Here is a 26,079-nt window from a genome sequence, read left to right as displayed (position 1 = left end):
GACATTACTTGGCTTTAAGACTTAATAAAGACGCAGCAATCAAGGCAATGTGGCATTGGCAAGAGATTGAACAGGCAGGTCAGGGGACTAGAACCCGAGATGAGGCTCCTGAGGTCCCAGCTCAGCTGGTCTCTGACAAGGAGCAAGGGCAGCATGATGGGGAATTGCCTTTTCAGCAAATGGTTTGAGGACAACTGGCCTCTATATGGAAACTAAAAGATAACTCAAAATGGACCATAAACATGAATTTAATCATATAAAACTGTTAGGAAATAGCAGAGGAGACTATGACGATAACTTTAGGTTTGGCTTTTTTTTTTTTAACTTTTGTCTTTTTATTTTATTTTATTTTCCCAGAGCTGAGGACTGAACCCAGCGCCTTGCGCTTGCTAGGCAAGCGCTCTACCACTGAGCTAAATCCCCAACCCCTATTTTTTTTTAAAATAGGACAACAAAGGCATAATTCATGGAAGAAAGATAACAGAAGTTCTACCTATTAAAAATTTTGTTGTCAAAAAATATGCCTTGCAAAGAGACACTGTCAAGATTCTAAAAAGATGAGTTATGGGCCAGGAGAAAATAGCTTCAAAAGATGTACCTGATGTAGAAGCATTTTAAATATACAAAGAACTCCCTACAACTCAGTACAAACTCTTATTTAAAAAACTAGCTAAATGCCTTACAGACACCCCACTAAAGAAACTGTGACAATGGCAAGATAATGATGCAAATAGACGTCCCACGTCATAGACATCAGAAAAATGCCAATCAGAACAACAGAGATACCACTCAACACTTCTTGAATGACCAGAATCCATCACACCAAAAACACCCAACGGCTGCAAGGGTGTGGATCAACAGGGACCCTCATTCACCTGCTGGAGGGAATGCTGGATGATACAGCCATTTTGGAAAGTGCTGTAAAACCAAACACCTTACCAGGCATTCTAGCAGTTACATTCCTGGGAATCTACCAAAGGTAGCTGGGAATTTACAGCCATTCAAAAAATTCCCCACACAGTGGTTCTTAGGTCCCAAACTTGGAAGCAATAAAGATATCCCATCTTCTTCAGAATAAATGAAGAAGTTATCTAGACAATGAAATAGTATTTAGTGATAAAAAGAAGCTATGAGAAGATATGGATAGGGCTAGGGAGATAGCTGAGTCACTAAAGAGCCTTGCAAGCAGGGGATTTGAATCCATCCCTCAGAACCTGTATTTACAAAAAGAAAAAGAAAGACAAACAAGAACCCAGGTGGGCCGAACATGTTTGTAATCTCAGCTCAGAGATAACAGAAACAGGTGAATCTCTGGGTCCAGGGAACTCACCAGACTACCCTGTTTGGTGAGCTCCAGGCTCGCTGAAAGACCCTGCCTGTTAAAAAAACAAAATAAAACAAACCAAAAAAACCAAGATGAGCAATGCCTGAGGAATAACATTTGAAGGTGTCCCCAAGCCCCTCCCCACAAAAACAAAACAAAACAAAACAAAAAAAACCAAAAAAAAAAAAACCACGGGCAAGACTTCAGTACACACATGCTTCCTTCATGGCTACATGGCTCCGATTACGTCTCATTCTGCAAGAGGAACCACCATGGAAACAAAATAATATCTGGTTTCCAGGGATTAGTGTGCAGGGAGGGATGAATAGGAAGAACAGAGAGGGTTTGAGGGCACTGGAAGTATGCTATGTCATACTATAGTGATAGACACACGTCATTACATTTGTGTAAAACTGTAGCCTATACAATTAAAAGTTAAAGAAAGGCAAAGCTGAATTCTGAATTTTAGAGTAGTTTGTAGATGGCCAGTGGCTTCATTTGAAATGGATTGGCCATCTTTTGTTGATTTGTTGAAAAACTGAGAGTGAGGTGTGAAGCTGAGGTAGAGTGGAAAACGTTTAGAAGAAGGCTCTTCGCCTGCATCCACTGAAGATCCAAAGGCAATGAGAGCTAGAGAAGTCTCTTGTACTTGTGGAGGAAACATCACTCCTGTGCTCATGGCTTCCTCCAGCAGTGTGCAGAACACTGGAGGTAGAGATGGCTTGTCTGTTTCTGGAACTGCCAACCCCTTAGGGGCACTCAATCAAGGACAGGGGCCAGTGAGAAATGGAGTGAGGATGGCTGGGAGAGAGAACAGGAGCATGTATAATATATTGGCAGCAAGAATGAGGAGAAGGGGACGATCTGGAGGGCACAGAGGGAAAGGCATGAGGGATATTCAGGTTCTTCTAACTGTGCTGTGACCGGTTGTGAGTTATGATAAAAACTCAACGTGAAGCTGAGCTGAAGGACGGTGAGGGGACCAGCCTATTGTAAATAGAAAGCAGGTAGATAGTCTTCAAGAACCATGAGGCCAGAGTATCACAATGATTATATATCCATGTAAATATCTGCTCTATCAAGCAGAGAGCATATGCATTAAAGTCCATGGGATTAAAAAGGGAAAAGGTAGGGAAGAGATGAAGTTATTCTGTCATTTAAAAGACGAGGGGAAAGTTCTAAGGTCTTTTCATTTGTACAAATGTGAGGGGACCCCAGACATGCGGGTTTCTGAATTCTAGTTAGAATTGGTGGCAAAGTAATTGAAGTACCCACTGACTGAATCGTAGAAAGCGTCCTCAGCATGCAGCTCCACCAGTGCTGTGGAAGAGAGTCCCTGGGCTGTAAGTGGGAGGAGGGCACTAGCAGCTCCTTAGCATGTAAGAATCGGTGAAGAAACAAAACACAGATCTCTACTATTGAAGGCTAGGTTGGGAAAGATAGCTTTGTGCAGATCTCAGAATGGCTGTGTGTGTGCACCACTTCACCTACTCTGAATTATGGAGGGAAAGCTTGAGGCTTCCCAGCAAAAATGCTTACCCAAGTGTCTTTACTTCCCAGGTCCAAAGAAGAATGCACTAAATATCATATTTAATAACTTTGATAAAAAAGATCCCCTTTCCCCAAATCCCACTATTTGAGAACTGAGACTCATGAACCAGACCCATGGCAGTCACACACCAAGTATTTTTCTATGAGGAGGAATGTAATGTGGAAGAGAGAAGCTCCAGGAGTATATTGGGGGTACCCCTTATTTGGAAACCTCTTGAGCCAAAAAAAAAGGTATCAGTTTCTTTGTATAAGGTTACTGACTGCCCGTAGCTTCCGTGGATCTGTTTGACCTCTGATGCAGTGTTGTTACGTCAACTAGATGAATGAAATGATGAGGGACAGCTAGCCGGGGTCCTTTGTAATTACTTCCACACCACGCCTAGTGGATCTCGCTTCCTCTGTGGAAACCTCAGGAAACTCGCAGATGTCAAGACCAGCTTTGAAACCCTGTGTTTGAACACAGATCTTTGACTTCGAAAATGTGGAAACTTCTCTCCATAAAATGTTTCAGAAACCCCTAGTGTGCTTGCGCATTCATCCATACCTGTGTTCACGGCACCACCTCACCCGACCCCATCTCCATCCTCTCTCCTGAGTCTTTTACTGTTCATATAATCTTTGCTGCTGCCTGCCCCTTGCCCCAGTTCTGGGACTCAAGCCCAGGGCCTTGAATGTACGGCACTCACAGCCCACTATTTCTGATTCTATTAACTGGCTATTGAGCGTTTTAGTTTCCTCAATCATTGCAGAGGAGAAAGTCACATTTTCTGTATCTTCTGTGGATTTGATGTTAAAAACCCTTGTAAATAAATAGAGTTATGCGAATGTCAAGGGATCAGTGTTACCATAGGAAGAGCAATGTCGACCTAGTCTCAGATCATCCTTTTCAAGTAGTTATTTTGAACAGACAACTGTTGGAATTTGGCAGGACACTGGTTTAGCCTTCTATGTTAGTCATGGCAACTTTCCTCCTTTATCCATGCCAGACTGGCTACGTGAGACTTTAGTCATGTATTTCCTGACAAGTGGAATTTCTGCCTTATGTATTCTTCTTTTGGCTTTTCGAGACTTTTTTTTTTTTATTGTAAAATGTAATACATGTGCAGAAAATGTTTGAAGTGTAAATGTACACATTAACAAGCTGTGAAAAGTGAGCATCCATATAATTACCACCCAGCTCAAGAACTAGACCCATTTAATTTCTTCCACATGGGGAAACTTCTATCTTCTTAGATGCTTGGTTTGTTTACTTGTTCTTTAGGGGAGTCATGAGTAAGAGCGGAAGGCGGGTATTAAGTTTTGACAGGTCGGAGTATGTTCCTTTTGAGTGGAATCAGACCAAAAGTGTAATATTAGTGTTTTACTCTCTAGTTATTCTTGGACTTTATTTGCCAATATAGCTGTGAATTTAGTGCTAAGAACAAGTGCTTGGATTTTATCCTTAAAGAATGAAATCTTCAGGCTTAGTATCTTCCATTTGTGTTCGTTAGATGAGCATAAAAAGGCTGTAATCCCCTGGATGTGAGAACGGCCCTCATGCTTATCTCCTTTTAAGTTCTCATCCTGCATCCTTCCCTGTCTTTAGAAGCGGACCAGCTGAGGTTTCAGGATCAACAGCTTCTTGGAAAATACTTCACAGTATCAAGACAGGCACCTTTCAGTTTAGGTCACTGTAAGGAAGACATGAAGAGGCAGGAAGGGGTCGATGAAAAGGCCTCATTGCACAAAAAGCCGCGTCTACCTTTAGTTATGATCTAGGGCCACAAATGCTTTGTCAGGGCACATTTTTAAATTTTTAAAAATCTGTTTATTGTTTTTTCAAGACAGGGTCTTTCTGTGTAGCCCTGGCTGTACTCACTCTGTAAACCAGGCTAGACTTAAAAATCAGAGATTGGCCTGCCCGTCTGCCTCCTGAGTGCTGGAATTAAAGGTGTGCCCCACCACACTCCCAACTAGGGCTTGTATGTATGTATGTGTGTGTGTGTGTGTATGTATATATATATAGAGAGAGAGATTAGCTAGATATAGATATATGTGTGCATATATGTATATATAACCTTGCAGGTCCTTTGAGTATACAGTATGGATTCTAGTTTTGTGGTTTTGGGGGATGCCTGTGTGTACAATCATGTGTGTCTGAGTGTATTTCTTGTGTTTTTTCTTTAACTCTTCTGTTTGTTTTGTCCTAGTCCAGTTGGTTTGGTTTCGCTTTATCTTATTTTATTTTGTTATTATTCTTGAGATGCCTCTTAGTTTTCTAAGGATAGACAGAAAAGTTGTGGAGTCAGATTGAATGGGACATGGGGAGGATCTCGGAGGAGTTGGGGGAGGAGAGCCATAATCAGAATACATTGTATGAAAAAAAAATCTATTTTCAGTAAAAGAAAAATAGAGGAAAAATGATCCAGTGCCATAAATAATATTTTAAGAGTAAATTGATGAATTAATGGACTAATAGTCGTTTGTGCTATCTAGAAAAGAATTCTTTATTGAACTTACTTGCTTAAGTTAACTTATTAAATGTGTCCTATTTGCTGACGCTGTAGCCTGCCAGCCTTATATTTGCCTTTCTCTTGCTCCAGTACCCACAAGAGCTGAAATTACCGGTGTGAGCCACTGCACCTGACCTGTGATTGACTTGAATAAGTGTGTGTGTGTGTGTGTGTGTGTGTGTGTGTGCGCGCGCGCGTGTGATTACAAAAGGAAAAGACTTTTCCCACATCTTAAAAAAATTGTATGATAACTGGGAATCTGTTAGTGACTCTGATGGCCTCAGCAAAACTATGAGTCTTAAAAGACTAAGAAAGACCCGTCTTCAGTGGCAGTTCCTCTGCCCATGAAATTGGGTTAGTAAGGCTTCGTATGTTTACTGTCAGCCCTTCCTGAGATACTGTGTTAATTTGGTGTCCCCGTGGGAAAATGCCTGAGATAAACTTAAAGAAAGGTTTGGTTTTAATATCCTTAGTCAGCGGTGCTGCCTCTGGGCCTGGTTCAGAAGCAGGGCATCGAGGCAGGGAACACAGCCTGGTATGAAGCCCTTCCCTTGGTGGACAGGAAGCACAGGCAGAAAGAGTCGGGGTTCGTGTTCCGATACACTCTCAAAAGCACGCCCCAGTTACCCAGCTTTTTTTCACAGTTTCCCCAGTTCCCATGGCTTCTGAATCATCCCACTCCACTGGCTGACAGCCAAGCCTTGGTGCATGAGAATTTGGGAGGTACTCCAGATCAAAACTCTTAGCAAATATCAGATGATAATGGTGAACGCAAAAGTAGAGGGATACCTGCAAAACTTTAAGAGATAAGAAACAAACAGTCCAGTGACTTCTGACTTAGTGTAGAGGAGAAAATTGATACCTAAGTGTCCTGAGGGGGTTATGGTGAATACTGGGAAGAAGCATCTGGTTTATCACTAGAATCTGGAAAGGCTCAGGAAGGAGAGGCCATGGGGCAGATAGAGGCCTCAAAATGCAGGACTGTTTGAGAGCCTGAGAGAGAATTAGAAATCTACTTCTCCTACCTCAAACAACATCCTAAGACTAGAATCATCTTTCTCTGCAGAATGGAAATAAATTAAAGGTTCTGGCTTTGTAATTACTGGGAAAAAGCTAGAAAAGGGTAACATCATCAATAAACACAGAAATTCAATGAGATTCTACATATTAAGCAGTGAGGCCCTATACAGTTCCCACATTTTGATTCTTGGATAGCCAGGTAATTAGACAGACAGGCTATGAAAATTAAGAAAAATAATTACAGAGAAGGCAGAAATACAGGAAGAATAGGGAAATAAAAATCAAAACTTGTCTGCCTATATTATGCTGTAGAGGTAAGAAACGTTCTCTGATAAGATAGAGATTGAAAAAGTACCAATGAGAGAATAAGAAATTAATAAATAGAAATTAAACATAAAATAGCAACAACAAAACGTCATTAGACTGACCAAAAATTTCACTGGGCTGAACCAGAGAAAAAACAAAGAAAAACAGGGAAGAAAAGTTAGAATTAAAGTATTATGCAATGTATGTTGAACGTTCTAGAGAGACTAAAGAGAAAGATAAAGGGGAGGAAATTACCTAAGAAATAATACAAGAAAACTTTCCAGAACTGGAAGACACTCATTTCAGGATTATCTAGAAGAGTCAATGGCAGCACACACAACACCTAATGTACACATCACATCACTGTCAAATTGCATTATACTAAGAGGGTGAACAGATATGAAATCATATAGTGGAAACAGGTCCTCTGCAGAAGATTGAAAATAGGATGGCATTAGATAATTTAACAGCACTGGATTCTTGCACATCTTTAATCCCAGCAGTCAGGAGGCAGAAGCAGGCAGATATCTGTGAGCCTGGTCTACATAATGAGTTCTAGAACAGCCAGATCCACATAATAGAGGAACCCTGTCTCAATAAATAAATTAAAAAAAGAGCCATGGATTACTGCCTTAAAAATTCAGATGGAAATTATTTTCAATCTAAAAATAAAAAAAATACGAAGTATCAAGTGGGAGAAATGTTAAGATCTTTTTATTACCTCATATTAAAGGTCTAAATAAATTATTTCTGCATCATTTCACTAAAAGCTACTGGATGGTATTTTTAAGTCAAAAATATGGGAATAAATCAAGAAAGAATAATATACGGTATTCCAGAAACATGTAACTAAACAGAAGGAAAAAGACCAAAGAAAACTCTAGAATGACAGTTAAAAAAAGAGTCTAGCAGCCCTAGAGGGAGACTGTCCAGGTCGGAGAGGCGGCAGGCTGGCTTTTGGGAAGAGACTTACATGAATTTCCAGGTAAAAGCAGAGCTGTTGGGCAACCTGACACTTTTGACCAAGTGTAAAATGCCCTTCGGAGGGACTTGCTATTTCCAAGGGCTTATCAATTAAGAACTGTCAAATGAGGTTGGTGGAAGGCAATTATAAATGGCCTTACAAGAAACACAGTATTTACAAAGATTCCAAAGGTGCAAATCACTGCTGAGCTAGTTAAAATCACTGCTGAGCTAGTTAAAATCACTGCTGAGCTAGTTAAAAGTAAGATTGTGCCGTGCCTGGGAGAAGTGGTGCACACTTTAATCCCACCATGCCTTTAATCCGAGCACTCAGGAGGCAGAGGGAGGAGGAATTTGGGTCCCTGAGTTCAAGGCCAGCCTGGTCTGTATTGGGAGTTCCAGGATAGCCAAAGCTACCTAGTGAGACCTTATCTCAAAAACATAAAAGAAAAAAAAATCTATACAGCTATAATATAACAGAAACTCCCTAAATTGTAATTTAAAGGAGAAGCTAGTCACTTTTTATTTCATGTAACAGTTCAGGGTGAGCGAGCATTTTGAGGGGTTGATGTGTCTGCTTTTACAAAGTCATTCACCCCCCCCTTTTTTCCCCCACCTCATTCCCCCACTATCTGTGAAGGCTTGCCCTCATCTGTAGAGTTAAACCTGGTCAGTCAGTGTTTACGTTCTGGATTGTAAGAACAAGGGCATGTTTGGAAGTGCAGTTCATCACTTTCACTTATATTCAAATAGCAAGAATGAATTACGTGGTCATACCTACAGGCAATATTCAGAATTTTTAACAACCAACTGGTAGCCAGGCCACTGACAAGTCAGAACAGGGACCTGCTGTAGAGTAAAGGCAAGTTTTGAAGGCTGTCCCTGCTGTAACAGATGTTAACCCCTTGTTTGCTGAATTTGTGGGGAATGGTGGGTTGGAGGCCAAAACATCAGCTACCATCAGCTGTAACGGAAGTGTTGTAATAACAGTTGGTGCAGCTGCGTTAAGATACATGAACCAAATGCTGCCCCTGGCCATACTTGACTCCAGAAAAGATTGACCATTATAGATGACCAGGAGGGGACGAGCTAGCATATAATGGGACATCGGAAAATATATGAATAAAGATCTAGAATTAGTATAACAATAAATTTTAGAATATGCATATTGTTAGGAATATAAAATGAAATAATTAGAAGAAAGAGTTAAAAAGTTTATGTTTAGTTTACCTTTGGGATTGAGTGGGAAGTGAGGCAGGATCCTGCTATTTTTCATTTTAAACTTGGTAGTACACTTTGAATTTCTTAATAATTTCCATGGGCTAGTATAGTAAAAACTAAAATCAGTAAGAAAAAGGTAATGCCGTGGTCAAAAGGGATTGGAGATTGACCTGGAGCCTCAGCTCTAGAAATGTGTATATTAAAAGATAAGACACACGTTTGCTTTGAAGTTAGAATTCTCTGCCACGGCTGTGATTCCAGCACGGCTCATTCCGTCTAAGAACCGTTTGGGTGAGCTTTTACAAATCTCAAATGACTCCCCTAGCCCCAAACTCTGATGGGTTTGGCTTTGGGCAGACCCCAAGGAAGCAGTTATTTTAAAAAGCTTCCAAACTTCTCCTTTGCAGCAAGGGTTAACTCCTCTCTCCAAGTGGTATTTCAACATCATTGCTTTCTAAAACACCTGTGCTCTCTCATCCTGTTTTCACTTTGAATAGTCTGTCGGAGGCCGATGGTCATTTTTGCAAAAGTTGCTTATCTTTATCTCAGCGTCTCGGTGCAGAAATTTTAGGGTCCAAATTCAGGTAAATCTGACTGTGATTTTTGCCGTGTCTTTACCGTCAATGCTGCCTCTTGGGGCTTCCTCAGCTGCACCGTCAAGTTGCCCTCCAGCTTTGTCTCTGTGGTTATGTCTGATTTCTCCCAGCTAACGTCTGCCAGGAACCCACCAAGAACAGCAATTCTGACTAGTTGGCATCACCAGGAGTTTGCATAACTAATTAGCTTCACCAAAGGAATTCTGAGAAAGGAAGTGTCATAAGAACTATGGTTTTCCAAGTTTAGAAAGCTTGCCGCGTTGGACTGTTGACTAAAGAAATTGTGGAAAAAGCCAGGCAGTGGTGGCGCACGCCTTTAATCCCAGCACTTGGGAGGCAGAGGCAGGTGGATCTCGAGTTCGAGGCCAGTCTAGTCCACAGAGTGGGTCCCGGGACATCAAGGACTACACAGATACACAGAGAAACTCTGTCTCAAAAACAAACAAACATAAAAAAGGAAATTGTGGAAAAGAAGAAGTGTTTATTGTGTAGATGAGATAAATATTCTGTATACCAGAAAAACTTGTAATGGCAAATTACAAACAGAAGTTTTCTCCATGGTTCCATTCCCACGGCAAAGAATCACCTCATGAGGCAGGTGTGTAAGAGACCTAGCAGAACTAGGTCTTGCTTCTGATACTGGTCCATGCTCAGGCAAAGTCCAGGCTGGTGACTGGGGAATTGCTTTATATTTATACATACTTAATATGAGTAGGCCAGTGTAGTCTCTTAAGTCAGTGGGTCTCAACTTTCCTAATGCTGCAACCCTTTAATACAGTTCTTTACGTTGTGGTGACCCCCCAACCATAAAATTATTTTCGTTGCTACTTCATAACTGTGATTTTGCTACTGTTATGAATTGTAAAGTAAATATCTATGTTTTCCGATGGTCTTAGGCGACCCCCGTGAAAGGGTCATTAGACCCACAGGTTGAGAAACACTGCTTTAAGGTGAGAGACTGACCCTCATACAAGGTTCAGAGTTTGCCCACTTGATACAAGGAAGTCTGGGCCAGTGCTTTTCACAGTTGATTGTGCACCCAGTCGCTGGAATGGTATAACATCCTCTGGGGGGTTGAGAGTCTGTCCCAGGGCCTGTCTGCACTTTTAGGGGACAGAGTGCACTTAGACGCAAAGTCTGGTTAGTGGCAGATTCTCATGATGGGTTTCACTTCAGAGTCATGTGAGGGTTTTTAAAAAGACTGGGATCTGGGACCTATTCGGAGTGAATAAATCATATATATACTAATAAAAAAGAAGAAGAATTTTGGCAGGCAGAGATGATGCGTTTCACGGGGTGGTCCCAGCATGCACGAACTCGGTGACTAGAAATGGAACGGCTTAGTCAGGTGCAGGCAGAATGCAAGGGATGCAAAGTTCCCTTGCATGTGCCATGGCACACAAGCGCTGAGGTCAGAAGACAACGTGATGGAGTCGGTTCTATCCTTCTATCATGTGGGTTCTGGGAATCAAACTTAGGTCAACGTGCTTGCAGTAAGCACCTTCACACGCTGAGCCATATTGCTGGCCCCAAGAATTCCAACTTATTAACCACACAATTCTATTCAGTTTTAATCCATGAACTTTGAAGTGGACTCTCTCTAAGAAGTTGTCATTAATATAATTGTTAACACAGTTATTCCCTCTTTTTCTAAGATTGTTTTTGCAATAATAATAAAGCAGTTAATTTTTAACTCAGGTCTATGGTTTTGAGCAAGCTGAACCACCACTCCGTCAGTAGCCCTGGAAGCTCCTGAGAATGGCAATGGTTCCTCTACTAGGATCTTAAGTCACTAAATTTGAGGAGTAGGGCAAGTAAATGTACAGAAAATATTCTAAAACTTCCTAAATAATTGGCAAAGGAAACATATCAATGCTAGAATTCTAGCAGTGTGTGGAAATTCCACCAGTGCATATATTTATACATGAACACAATTAGATATAGTTAGAAGTAAACATACAGATGTTTCTAAAGAAACCCCAAAGCATCGGAGTTGTGTTCATAATGCACTGTCTGCCTGATCTCTTGGTGCAAGGACACAGAGAACAAAGGGTCTCCTGAGCTGAGAGAGACCACATTCCTATTCACTCTTCATCTCCTTCCTGTATCACCGGACATCATCTAGGTACTTTAGGAAAGGACCATTTTTCTTCCTGGGTGTGTTCCCCTGATGGCAACACTCAGCTCATCTCCGGGGACCTGCTAACTAACAAGAATCTCTTCTTCATAGACAGCATCCGCAAAGTGACTGTATTCGCATCTTAGAAGGTTACCTAAGGTACCTCCTGGGTTGCTACAGAATCCACACAGGAAGATTTTTAGCCATGAGTCAGAATAAAAGCGTGCCGGTCTCGTGCAGTGGCCCTTCACCCTGCTTGCACAGGGGTGTCAAATCAGATGCATCTGTACCTATAGGTGACTCATACCTATCAGTACACACTCCAGGACCTGCCCACCTCCATTTCATCACAGTCACTACAGATAGGTCCCAGGTCCCGTCACAGAACTTTCCCCTTCTTCTCCTCCCCCCAGTCTCTCTGCCACCCACCTCACCCCTCTCCAGATCCACCCTCCCTCTGTCTCCCCTCAGAAAAGATCAGGCCTCCAGGGCTATCAACCAAACACCACATAATACGCAACTATAAGACCAGGCACATACTATCACGTCAGGACTGGAGGCAACCCAGGAGGAAAAGGGTCCCATAAGTAGGCAAAAGAATTTTTTTTTTTATTTTGGTCAGTTTTAATTCTTGTAATCTTTAAGGAATAAAGGATCCATAAGCACAATAATCAGTCAGAGCTAGTCAACAAAGAGAATGACCTATGATCACAAGCAGTCAGCATATAGAAGATAGTGATTAAGAAATATTTAACAACCTTGTGACTTCATACTTTCAAAAGTGAAGACAGTGAAGTTATTCTTTGGTCAAACAAAACATACAGCCGTAAGTTCCTTAAGGCAACTGGAAACAAATATGGAACACGTCACAGATTTGCCTGTCAGCCTTGCGCAGGGGCCATGCTAATCCTCTCTGTATCGTTCCAGTTTTAGTATCTGTGCTGCCAAAGCACGAACATTCTTCTACTGTGCAGACTGCTGTTGACACTTTTCTCCTCTCCTCTCCCTTCACCTCCTGATACCTGGTCATCTCCCCCACTCTTTCCCACTCTCAGTGCTTTTGCTGTGCCACAGCCATGACCTGTTAGGCTTCTCTGCCCCATATTGTGCATTCAGCAGTGGTTAAATTGTGAACTTTTAATCTCGGGTTGTAACCTATAGTCTGACAACACGCAGTTAGCCTGTGTAATAGATGTTAGGCAAATGAATAAAACATTTCTCTGTAAAGTATTGAGAATCTGCACTTGTCTGGTTGGGGTTCAAGATCAATTCCACTTAGAAAAATATAGCTACAAGTTGAATTGCTTTTAATTGTTATTATGTCTTTCCCTACCAAATATAAGTTTATAACACGTTCTTTCCAAATAGTCACAGATACATACATATGCGTAAATGTAGATATACCTATCTGTAAAAAAATGGGTAAAGTAAAAACCATCAAAGACTATTCATAAGTATTAAATATCTGAGGTAAAAAAAATCTTAAAAAAATAAGCTGGAAAAATACCAGGTGGTGGTGGTGCATACCTTTAATCCCAGCACTTAGGAGGCAGAGGCAGGTGGAGCTCTGTGAGTTTCAGGACAGTCAGGGCTACACAGAGGAAACCCTGTCTTGGAAAAAAAAACAAACAAACAAAGCAAAAAAACCTCCATAGAGGTCTGCACAGTGCTCATGACTTATCTGCTTTCTTTCATGAAGCCTCCTTGGCTGAAAGCAAATCGGCCAAAGTCTAGAATCACGTGAGCCAGAATGCAACGTATCTATGTTCAAGTTACACTGAAATCTTAAAAATATAAAATATATAAAATATAAAAAATATAAAAAATAGCTTAAGAGGTTTTTTTCAATCATGGAAACCCATGGAAATTTTAACGACTGAAACAGTTTTATGTAGTTTACAAATGAGAGCCAGACAGAAATTAACGTCTACCATTTTTTTTTTCTGCAGTGATTTCTTAGCTTATTCAGGCTGCTATAACAAAATGCCAGAAGCTGGGCGACATAACAAACAACAGAAGTTTATTCTTTACAATTCTAGTGGTGGGGAAGCCCAAGATCAAGACATGAGCAGATTGATACGTGGTGAGGGCGAGGTTTCTGGTTTCTAGCATGTACTTTCTTGGCTGTGCCCTTGCATGGTAGGATGGAACTAGCCCATGGACTCTCTTTGGTAAAGGCATGAATCCCAGCTGCACCCTCATGATGCAATGCCTTCAGAAGGCCTCACCTTAATAGGGTCACCTTGGAGGTTAGGATTTCATCGTATGGGTTTTAGGGGTGCAGACATTGAGGTCATAAAGTGTAATGATTCCACATCAGTCCTGCGGAGTGAGGAGACTTAGCGTGCCCTTCCTCTTTAAGCTTTAGTTTCTCCTTGTATAAGATAGAGGATTTGGTTCAAATTACTACCAAGGTCATTTTGACTCAAGTGTGCTTCTGGAAAGTTATGAAACACAGTCTGTAACCATGGTGAGGCTGGATGATTGGTGGATCCAAAAATACATTATTTTCCCCTTCTCTCTAACAGCGATGCTTTCCCATTGAGTAAGTCACTCTGTGTATATTCCCTTAATAAACCAATTTCTTGATTTTTTTTTAAAAAAGAAAATACCAGCTGCTTAATAGTGAATGGAAGAGCATTGAGAAACACCAAACAAGTGAGCTCTTGCCTGTATTAAATATAGATCTGCATTATTGTGCTGTTTTTCTTCCCTGTTGTAGGTATTCAGAATGCAGTGGGTGATGATTTGATAAATTTAGAAACTACTTCACATCAATTCCTGCTGCCTTTGTGTTTATGTGAGAATCTCATTAAAAATATATATGATTTATTCTCTTAAAATATGATTTCCTTCATTTTTGCCTTTCTACAGGCAGCATTTTGTGTCTATAAATACGGATTTTTGTCAAGTACCTTGCATCGATGGTCATTCTTCTCCATTAGCATCTAGGTAATCTGCTTAGACAGTACAGCATTTGACCCTCTTGGTTTGCTGAAGTGTGGTCTCATCAGTTTGACCTTGCACACTGGTGTCCTGAGCAGCCCTCCCAAGAGCCACTGTGATGCTGCAGGGCTTGTGGCCATGCTCCTTGGGGACTGTCCCCTGTCAAGAGCACTGCTCCTGAAGTGAGGCATCCTGACCTAGTTGGGACAAGTCTGAGATGGACAGGCAGTGTCTCACTGGTTGCTAACATACACTTCGGACAGATTCAGTCCTCTAAAGTTAAAGGAACATTGCCCAAGAAAAGCCAGCTGTGCCCCTCCCATCACTTGGGAGGTGGAGACCGGAGGGTCCAGAGTTCCAGGCCAGCCTTAGAGGCAGTCTGGACTGTATGAGACACTGTGACAAAGCAAGGCAGAGAGATTTGGTTTTTTTTTTCACTGTTTTAATCTGCAGTAGTATGTCTGACTAGCTGTGTGAGATGAGAGGGTTGCTCACCTTCTCTGAGCTTCAGTTCCATGTTCTAATACACCTGGGTCTTTTTTTCTAAAGTGCATTTGGTTCTAAAACCCACGTATGTTCATCTCATGGCTAGCTCCCCCTACTCTTTCCCCCGTCCTTTCATTCCTTCTAGCTTCATTTAAGCTTGCTGGGGGACAGTCTCTGCTTTAAACTTAATCAGCTTTCCCTTGTTTCTAGTGGTTCTTCTTTAGGTCAGTGTGGCCCAATTTTTCAGTTTGTAGAGATTTTTAGAAAGCATTTATTACTAATTTAGTCCATTTATTTTCTAGACATGTTGAGATGAGGTTAACTCAACAACTCAATTTGTTTTGCTTTTCTACTTGGATAATGGTCTAAAAAGAAACCGTACTTACTCTTATAGAAATTATAATTAGACACACTTCCCCCAGCAGGCATTTCTGTACGTCTTTGTCAATGAGAATGAAGCCGATTAGATGCTATTGACAGACGTTACAGGGTATCCCAAGAGAAAACGTGTTTGCCATGTACCCACCTGCCTTGCTATCGCTGCAGAATCTATTCTACTTCGTACTGCCAAGCTGGTAAGAGAAAAGAAAGGTTGACAGCCACAAGACCCTGTAGAAATGGGTTAGAAGGTAGTCTTAAGATAGGTCCACTTACTCCTTAAAGAAATGCCTATGCATTCTCTAATAGGTTGTCTTTGGCATCTTGTCATGACACATTCTTAACCTTACAGAATTGTTTTTTTAGTATTAGAAAACAGAATCTCGGTAAACACAGGTATTACTATGTTTTTCACAAAGTAGTACAAGCTATGGAAATAGGAGAACTGGAGCAGAAAAGGAGGAATCCAAGGGAAATGGGGAGCGGAGAGCTTGGCTATAGTATAATTACCTGTGAATAGGTTAAATTTCCAGGCTAAACAGACTTGCTGGGTGCAATCAAAGTTAAATCTTAAAATAGGAGATGCCCCTTAAAGTAGAAAAATCACACTGGTTAGTGTATGGAAGTGTCAAGACATTGGTGTGATCTCATTCCAAATCAGCATAAAGGGGCCCGTGGGGAAGCATAAGAAGGACAGGGAACAGTCTTGAGGAAATAGATCAGCTTTCCACTCACTGCCCCCCAGAGACCCAACAGAGACTGAATCCAGCCAAAAACCAGAAGCAGGCAGAAGCAACCCGAAGAAGATGCTTTCAGTGGGCTTAAGCCAAAGACTCAGCTGGTGCTGCATCCAGGCTTGTGACCTACAGAACTGAGATAATAAGTGATTTTGTTTGAGGCTCCTCTTTTTGTGGAGCTTTGACATATCAGTAATTGAACACCCGCAGGGTAAGGGAGCTGGCCAAGAGAGCCCTAGGCAAAGAGAAAACAAGAACCACGTTCCAAGGTGGTATACCTGGGGGATGGAGGGACTGCAAGGTGGTCTCTGTGACTGGAATGCAGAAAATGGGGTTGAGTGGGAAATGAGGTCAGAAAGGGAATTTAGTGGAGACCATAAAGGGCTTTGGCTTTTATTCCAAGTGAGATATGGGGACATTGCATGTTTTCATCACAGAAGCAATCAACTTATTTAGCTTAAAAAAAAAAAAAAATCTTACCGGCTACTCTGAAAATAGACTCCAGGAGAGAAGCAGGAAGGCCAATTAGAAATGATGGCAGGATTCCTAGTGCAAGATGGTGGCAGCTCAGATCAGTAGTAATGGAGATGATAAAGTGACCAGAGGCTAGATATATTTTAAAGATAGTCTGTTTCTTTATGGCTTGGATGTGGGAGAGAATCCAAAGATGCTCCTACATGACCTAAAGGATGGAGTTGCTATCAGCTGAGATGCAGACAACAGCGGGCGGGTGGAGTGTTAAAGAGCGGAGTGGGGCTCAGTTTGAACATACTGAGTAAGAGATGCATGTCAGCCACCCAGCAAGGGGCACAGTGTGGTGGGTAGAACAGTTTGTCTCAAATATTTGACATTCTGGTCTCCATAACCCGTGGCTGTGTCACTTTAGGGTTAAACTTGAGATGGCAGGTTATCTAGGTGGCCTCACCTATTTGCGCCAGTCCCTAAAAGCTGGGAACTTTCACGTGGTGGCCAGAAGCTGAGGCAACTGGAGAAGTGATCAGAAGCGCCATTGCCGAGTGAAGATGGAGGAAGGAAGACGTGGGCCTGAGCATGTGCATGGCCTCTAGCAATCAGACATGGTACAGAAGCCTGTTCTCCCCTGCATCCTCAAGACCGCCAACACCTGACCATAAAACTATAAAATAATAAAATGTAACCTGCATAACACACTACAGTAGCCACAGAAAATCCACAGAGTAAACAGTTGGATATAAGAATCCGTAAGAAGAGAGAGGTAGGCGTTTGAAGGCACAGAGGTAGCTTTGGAAGCCTTAGCTGAAGGAGATCTCCAGCACCATTTATTGACAGGATAGAGAGACACTCCTTATCTACTCCCTGCTGGCCAGGTGCTCCATGTAGGGTCTTAAGTGTATTTCGAGACTCTTTCTCTCTGTGTGTGTGTGTGTGTGTGTGTGTGTGTGCGCGCGCGCGCGTGTGCGCGTGCCAGAGTTGCTCAGTGGGCTTCTCCTGGTATTCCATATGGCGGTGGCTGAGTAAGGCCAGAGTGGACAGTGTGAGAAGAGGGCGAAGCTGAAATAAGTTACTGGCAAAGGCTGGACTGAAAAAGTGTGCCAAGAGATTTAGGGGAGGAAATAGTGCCCAGGAGAGAAATGTACTAATTGAAAAAAAAAAAACCAAAAACCTTCTGCTAAAATTTGAACAAAACATAACCAGTCCTGGGTTAAATCTTTAGAGATGTATTTTTTTTTTTTTTATGTGTATTGACTGTTTCACTGCATGTTTGTCTGTTCACCACATGTGTGCCTGGTGCCCTTGGAGGTCAGAAGAGGATATCAGAGTCCCTGGAACTAGAGTTAAAGGGTGTTGTGAGCCACTATTTGGATGCTGGGAACCAAACCCAGGTCTTCTGTGGAGCAACAAGTGCTATTAACCACTGAGCATCTCTCCAGTTCCCAGGCATGCATTCTGCCATACAAAGTTCAAGTTTGTTTGTTTGTTTGTTTGTTTGTTTGTTTTTCGAGATAGGGTTTCTCTGTGTAGCTTTGCACCTTTCCTGGAACTCACTTGGTAGCCCAGTCTGGCCTCGAACTCACAGAGATCCACCTGGCTCTGCCTCCTGAGTGCTGGGATTAAAGGCGTGTGCCACCACCGCACGGCAAAGTTCAAGTTTTAATATGTTCTGTGTGTGTGTGTGTGTGTGTGTTGAGGATAAAACCCAGGGCCTTGCACATGTTAGGAAAATTTTCTACCACTGAGCTGCACCCCAGTCCTTGATAGCTTTGACTTTTTAAGCAAAATATCCATGCATATGTATCAAAAGAGCTAAGCACTCATGGCACCGTGGAAACTCAGAGCAGAGTTTCATGCCCCCACCCCACCCCTCACCAGGGCCTTCCTGTTTATTGTGATGCCTTATTGTTATGGCAAACCTTCCCATGGCTTCAACCATGCAAGTTTTTGTTTGGGTTTGGTTTGTTGTTGTTGTTTTGTTTTTCCAGACAGGGTTTCTCCGTGTAGCCCTGGCTTTCCTGGAACTAGCTGTGTAGACCTGGCTGGCCTCTGACTCACAGAGATCCACCTGCCTCTGCCTCCCAAGCACTAGGATTAAAGGCATGCGCCATCACCACCAGCAGTCACACAAGTTTTAACAGAAGTGTTACAACATCTCAGAGGAACCTTCCATAGTACCCTAACAAAATACCACACACTACTCTTGGCACATACATTCACCCCACTCCTTCTCAGTGAAAACTCATTTACTGGCACACCTGTGTCTTTGCTATTTACCTTTGTCCACAGCTACATCACACGCTCATTCAGACTCGTGTTCTCATTCATATTCCCACCATACCCAGGGTAGCTTGAAAATAGCATCCCCCTGCCCTCAGACGACCCCCATATGGAAGGAGCCAAATCTCTACTTGTTGACTACACAGTTTTCCTGATTGTTACTCATTGCTCACCCCACCCCCACTCCTGGTTTTGTGCCAACTCATGAAGCCACTTACAAGCTAAGGACCACTGAGGCACTGGCATTCACAGGAAGACAAGCTGTGGTTCTTCCCTGAAGCTTCCAGGTTCTTGCTTCCCTGTGCAGGATGAGGAGGCACTCCTGTCTTTTTGCCAGACAGGCTAATAGCATGATATAGTTTCTAGGTAAGAAGTGGATAAGAGACTGGATTGACCACAGTGTTCTGGTTATCTGATGCTGTGTATCAAATCACCCCAAAGCTTAGTGACTTCAAACAACGGTAAGCATTTGTTATCTCCCACAGTTTCTTGAGTCTGGAATTTGGCTGTATGGTCTGGCCCTGTTCCACATGGTATTCACAGTGTAGACGCAGCAGCTCTGGGCCAGATTCATCCGCAGGCTTGTTGATGTGTCCGGTGCCTGATCTGAGATAGCTGGGTTCTTCAGGCATGTTTCCCGTCGGTCTGTGTGACCTCTCTATGGCCTGTTATTCTCCAGGGGTGTCTGCACCGACGGATAGCTGTGGAAAGTAAGATCTCCACAGGCAGTGTCATCGTCACAGCGAGCACTGACATTTATTGAGGGCTTGCTGCTGTCCAAGCATTGTGCAGAGTGTTACATCTGTGTTACATTATTTAACCCCTAGCAGGTGTGATTTATAAGGTAGCCTGCTTTTTACAGTGCAGGCATGGAGAGTCAGTGAGGTTAAATGACGGTTTTAAGCTCACAATGGACTTCGGAGTTTTGTGATAAAAGGGCTAATGGTGGAGAGTCAGTGGGAGCCTTGCTTCCAGAAAGAACGAACCACAGCTTTACTGGTGGCTCTGTCAGTTTCTTCTGAGTGGCCCCCCACCCCCACCCAGTACAAGCACAGCCCCCCCCCTTCCCCTTCCCTGCAGGATCAAAGAACTTCATTTTGTTTGATCACATTTCAATAATGTTTTCTTACTCCTATTTTTCCATTGAAAATATAAATCACTTTTGTTATAACTGGAGCCAATGAATTGATCTAGAAACTTGAGTATTATGAAAAGACACCGAAACTGATTTTTTAAAACCAGGAGTCAATCATTGTAGCACACACCTTTAATTCCAGCACTCGAAGGCAAAGGCAGGCAGATCTCTCAATAGTTTTTACTAGTGAATTCCAAACATTTTTTTTTTTTTTTACAACCAGAGGCCACACCTGAGACTTACCTGGGTAGGTGGAAACCCTAGTGTGGATGGGAGAGTAAGTATCCTTGCCCACAGCCCCCTTCCTGCCTTGAGCAGGATCACCCTTCCCAAGTACTGTCCTGCTTCAATCTCATTATTATAATAGCCTCTCTTGGATACTCTTACTGAGCACGTGATTAGTGAATGAATTTCATACTTTTGAGCCCTCCCAAATGGCTACTGGGTCTGTGTTTTTTCCTTGAACTTTGCCATCAGTCTTTAGAAAAGAGAAACATAATTTGGTTTGGGGACCCGTTCTAAGTGCCCCCAAAGAGATAAAAATATATGTTGTTTTGTCCTCACAGTAGTAGGTCAAACGCACACCTGTGTGTCCTTGTCTGGGTTCACACGGTCATTCCTGAAGGACATCCAGGTTTTTTCCAAGATGGTGTGTTGATTCATGGTGTTAATTATACACTGTGGTGGGACTGGGAGAATTGCTTCACCAACAGGCCCAACAGACAGACAAGCACTTCCTCTCACAGAGCCTGAATCCTTAGGGGTTGAGATAGTGAGCTCACAGCATGTTTAACTGGTCAGGTTGTGAGGAACAGTATGTAAAAATGAAACCCTGGAGAGGGCTTGTTGCTTGCTTCTCTCATTGCTGTGACAGAATAGTGATAGATAGGAGGAGGACCGTGCTCACAGTTGGGGGACATGGTGTATCACGGCAGGAAAGGCACGGTGATTCCACGGTGGCAGGGCTATGCAGTGGCTGGTTATGTTATGGCAGCAGTCACGAAGAGACAGCCCCAAGGGGGTGTCATAACCTTAAGTCCCACCCCAAGGGACCTCTTTCCTCCAACTAAGCTTTAGAAAGTTCCACAACTTTCCAACACGACACCACCATCCATGGACCACGTGTTCAAACATGAGCCTTGGGGACATTTCACATTCCAACAGTAACCCAGGGAAACTGGAGGGTCAGATTACATCATTCTACCCAATTATGTCCCCATGGTTTTCCACCTTCAAGTAGAAGCCAGAAGGCCCCGTCCGAGCCCTTCTGCTCATCCTCAACCACACTGGTCTCCTCACTGCGGGGACCTTGGGCACCAGCATTGTCCTTGTTCTTGGTACTTCACTTCCTCTTTGCACGACCACCCTCCTTCAGATAAAACTAACCCCTCCCCTTGCTGTGGACTCCACCCAGATTCATCAACTTAAGTATCAGTCACTCTGCTACCACCCACCACACATCTGATCTCTTAGCCACAGTGTACCAGGGGAGGTGGTGGGTATCAGCACTTGGACACAACCACGAGCAAAGCTATGTCACCGCCTTTCCTGCCTCAGACCCAGGCCCCTCTATGCCCTTCAGCTCCTAGGAAGGTTCTCTGTAAAGGTCCTGCCTGGTGACAGCACTCCGGGGATCCCCCTGGACTCTACAGTAAACCCAGTTCAACCCTGCACTTAACTGGGAATTTCCACGTGACATTTGGCCTCTCCCCGCTGTGGCCCACACTCTGTGGATTGGATGGAGTTTCTCGAAGTCAGGGGTCCTGCTTCAGATGGGGTGATTCTACCCCAGGAGTCTTGGCTGTGTATATCCAGTCTGTGTCCCATTGTCAGGGAGCGCATCCTAGCCCTTCTCGGATGCTTCTCTTACATCATCGTCTCTGGCTGCCTCAGCTGTGTTCTCCGCTTTCAGTTTCACTGGCTGTTCTGACCTTTTATGTCTTTCTTGTTTGGTTCGGAAACTGAAACTGCATCTCAAACCTAGCAGGTCTGTGTCTGCCTCATTCCATTCTGTTAAAACCGCCGCGCTCTCCTCTTCTCCCACTCTCTTCTTGATTCCAGAGCGTCCCAAAGGGGCCACGCTGCCTCCACCGGTAAAGTTCCTCACAGTACAGTTTGGGAGACATGAATAAGTAAAATTTAAAGTTTTCTTGTCACAGGTTTGGTTCTTGCAGACTCAGGGTGGTGGTCTTCGTGTAAGAGAGACAGGAAGGAGGGGCTGGGAAAATATCTCAGTGGGTAAGGCTGCTTGCTGTATAAGCACGCAGAGCTGAGTTCGGATCTCAGGACCCATGAAAAAAAGCTGTGTTTGGCCGTGTCTGTGTGTGTGTCTGTGTCTGTCTGTCTGTCACCTCAGTCCTGTGGTGGGTAGAGACAACAGGATCACTGAGGCTGCCAGCCTAGTTCCAAATTCAGTGAGATATCCTGTTTCAAAGGGGGAAGTCAGAGACCAATAGAGCAGGATATCAAATGTCCCCTTCTGGCCTTTGCATGTCTATACATACATGTACTTATACCACATACAGACACTTCACACACTCATTCACTCATGGGGTGTTGGGGTGGTGAGGGGGGGGAGACAAAGGAAAAATTAAGCTGCTATACCAGCCTCACTGGGAGTCTGAGCTGGAATAGCTCTTCAGACCTCTCTGGACTCAGCTGTGACAGCCAGGCCCTTCTACCAGCCCCCCTCAGTCATTGCATGTTGGTCACCTTGAGAAAGTGACCTGGGCAAAGTCCATCCCTGCAGAGCCCTAAAGCACTCGTGGAAGTACCACAAGAGCCTCCCCCGGTCCTCAACTCTACCTAAGCACCTTCCATATTACTGTAGGTGAGACTTGGTCTCATCTCTAAGATGTGATGCAGGATTTTTATTAAAAAGTAGTGACCTCTGGGGCTGGGCTCTGTGGTTAAGAACACTTACTTACCTTCCATAGGACCTAGGTTTGGTTCCCAGCACCCACACAGTGGCTTATAGTGATCTTTAGCTCCAGGTCCAGGGGACCGTATACCCTATTCTGGCCTCCTTGGGCACCAGGCACACATCAGGCAAAACACTCATAAAAAAAAAAGTAAGTAGGGGTTTTTTGTTTTTGTTTTTGTTTTTTTAGAAAAAATGAAATAAACTTTATGGTCAGTCTTAGTTTGCTACTGAACTTTTGTCGATGTCATTGACGAAGCCTTAGAGATGTTTATGGAGCACTCCTGTCTGGCAAATAGAGAAGTGGGGTAGTAAGAAAGGAGAGGAAATCTTGGTATGGCTTTCCACAGCACAGACTCCCTCCTGTTGTTGTTTGTTTTACTCTTTTGGGGGGTCCACCACTCAGCTTCCAAATAAATCACACACGGAAACTTTTTCTTAATTGTAAATGCCCAGCCTCAGCTTGGCTTGTGTCTTGCCAGCTTTTCTTAACTTAGCCCGTCTGTCTTTCACCTCTGGGCTTTTACCTTTTCTTCTGTAACCTAACTTTCACTCTTACGCCATGGTTGGGTGTCCGACTACTTCTCCTCCCAGATTTCTCCTTCTGTATATTCTGTCTGCCTGCCAGCCCCACCTATCCTTTCTCCTGCCTTGCTATTGGCTGTTCAGTTCTTTATTAGACCATCAGGTGTTTTAGACAAGCACAGTAACACAGCTTCACAGAGTTCAACAAATGCAACATAAACAAAAGTAACACATTTAAAATAATATTCCCCAACACCCTTCCATCATAAGAACTTGAGAAGCAACCTCCCGAAATATCACCAGACAACTATGGAATTGTGGGATCATGAGAGGAAAGTCACCCAAGAAAGGTGCATTCTAGAAGGACTCTGCTGTGGGGCCACAGGAACCCAGTCCCTTCAGGCACTCCAGAAACCAGTCTCCACTCTCCAAAGTTACCCTGCTCACATGGAAAGGAAACTGGGATATTGTCATTCAACTGCCCACCTATCCTTGTCCTGAGGTCCAGAAAGAAAGGTACTTCCTGTGTGCCTTCTGTTTCAACAGACTGGGTCTTGAACAAAATCCCAGTGGGAACTAGAACAATACTGAAGTGGGTGAAGGGCAGGATAGCCTGCTGGTAAACAACTGGGGGCATTTGGAGGGGGCTGACTAGACCTTTCATCCTGTCTTCATCTCCTACCTAGTGAACATTGGGCAGTAGGCAAATGAAGCCTTGGTTTCCTGCTCTGAAAACGATATCGATATGGTAGAATTCAATTCACAGGGGTATTATAGGGCACTCCACAATGTAACTGATATAAAAATATCTAACTAGAGCTTGCCATGTAATATGTATGAGCTGTGATGCTGGTTATGATTGGCAGGTCGGAGTGAAGAGGGAGGGTCAGGTGAGAGAATGGCCAGAGCTTGGGTAAGCATGCCATACAAGAAGCAAAAGGAGAAGTTCTAAGGCCAGGGAAGGCGTCACAACTGAAAAGCGTTGCCCACTTAGAACAAAATCTCACAGCAAAACCACCAGGGGAAGCCCAGTATTTAAACACATTAACGGAGCCACTCGCTTGAACGTGGAGTCGGAACCTCAGTCCTTTGGTTTTTTCCTCCTCCTCCAACTACCCACAGCCCCTGAGGGAATTCTGAGAAACCCCAATGCTGCAAGAACAAAACCAATTTCTATAGAAGGATTTGTAAGAAGCCACCACAACACCTCGTTTGTTCTGAATTGACTAAGTTTTCTGGGGTGAGGTGGGGAGTCTCTTCAGAGTCATCCTGGATGAAACTTTGCTTAAGTGTGTTACTTTTTTGCCCTCTGAACAAGGCTGAATGAAAACCTTGTAATCTGATGACTTTTGGTTATACTAATGAGCATTTAGTTACGGTTGTTCCGTACTTTGGCGTGGCGCTTTCCAGCCTCAGAGGTTCTGAAGAGTAGGCACTCCCGGCTGCCCTGTGCGCTCAGGATTACTGTGAGCCGTGGATTGGTTGTCGGGAGTTGGAGGGGGGAATCTGGACATGGGGACAAGGCTGTCCAGACTACATCCCAATATGCATCTCATTAGTACTGTGGCCTCAAGTGGGTACTTGACCTCTGTCTCAGTTTCTTCTGCAAACTGTGAATAATAGTCTTACTTAACAGGGTTGTGGTAAGAAGTACGTTTTAAAATCTTCATACGTTTGGAACGATGATTTGTGTAAGAATGCTATATAAGTGTGAGGATGATTGTGATGGTGGTGGTGGAGGGGTAGGAGGTGGGAGTGATGGATCTGTTTTATATAATTTTTCAGTCATCACCTATCACATAGGATAATGCTTAAGCCTATGAACTCTGAAGCTATTAATAATCTAAACTTGAGTCCCACCAACGTTGTGACCTTGGGAAAGTTAATTCTGTGATACGTCAGTTTATTCATCTGAAAAAGAGAGGTTAAAATACAAATTAGTTCATAGGATTTCTGTGAAGATTAAAAGGATAAGTTTTTCTAAAACCCTGTTAGCACCTCTTTGGCAAACAGTGAGTGGTCCTTGTGTGGCACATACCTTTCTTGCTCATTAGTCTTGATGTAATGTGTAGTACAGAATCCGGAGTTTCTAACTGTTTACTCCTAAAGCCCTTGAGAAGATTTTTTGCTTTGTTTCTTAATTGGCTTCGGCTTATGGAGGGCGTTAACTTACTGATCTTAAATAGTGAGGTGCTTAACGCTGGCCCAAGGGTAGGTGGATGGGAAGATGAACCATGTGCATGTTAATAACACAATGCTAACTATAAAACTGTGGTGTGAATTTGCATGGATTTTTATGTCGAAGGATGGTGCTTTGCTGAAAAGGTTGGCCTGCTTAGTGTTCATACGGGACGGGGCGTGGGGGTGGGGGGAGCGTGGATTTCAGCAAGGGAAGCAGCAAGGAAGTGTACTGGTAGGAATGACTGGAAGCAGGGCAAGCAGCAGCAGGTTTTCTCATGTGGCCAACTGGAAGCCAGATTTGTGACAGAAAGCAAGAAGAAAACAAACAAGAAAAAAAAATCAAAGACTTTTACAGCCTTTTTAGGGGGCAGGTGAGATGTTCACCTCTGTATGATTTTACAGGCTAGTTAAAGTCTCTAGAGCAGCGG

At 43.3% G+C, this 26,079-nt stretch overlaps 1 protein-coding gene and 1 non-coding gene across 2 annotated transcripts in view; one reads left to right on the top strand and one right to left on the bottom strand.

Annotated features, from left to right (window-relative positions):
• The window catches only part of Pcgf5 (polycomb group ring finger 5), a 113,204-nt gene that overhangs the window by 10,365 nt on the left and 76,760 nt on the right, over positions 1-26,079 (top strand). The window lies entirely within an intron of this gene.
• Positions 12,443-12,545, bottom strand: LOC131902839 (U6 spliceosomal RNA). Its single transcript, XR_009377124.1, has one exon. It is a non-coding gene; the product is annotated as a U6 spliceosomal RNA (small nuclear RNA).

This window comes from Peromyscus eremicus, chromosome 1 (genome assembly GCF_949786415.1).
Source record: "Peromyscus eremicus chromosome 1, PerEre_H2_v1, whole genome shotgun sequence".
NCBI lineage: Eukaryota > Metazoa > Chordata > Mammalia > Rodentia > Cricetidae > Peromyscus > Peromyscus eremicus.
Note: the sequence above shows the minus strand (reverse complement) of the source record. Positions and strands in the feature narration are given on the sequence as shown.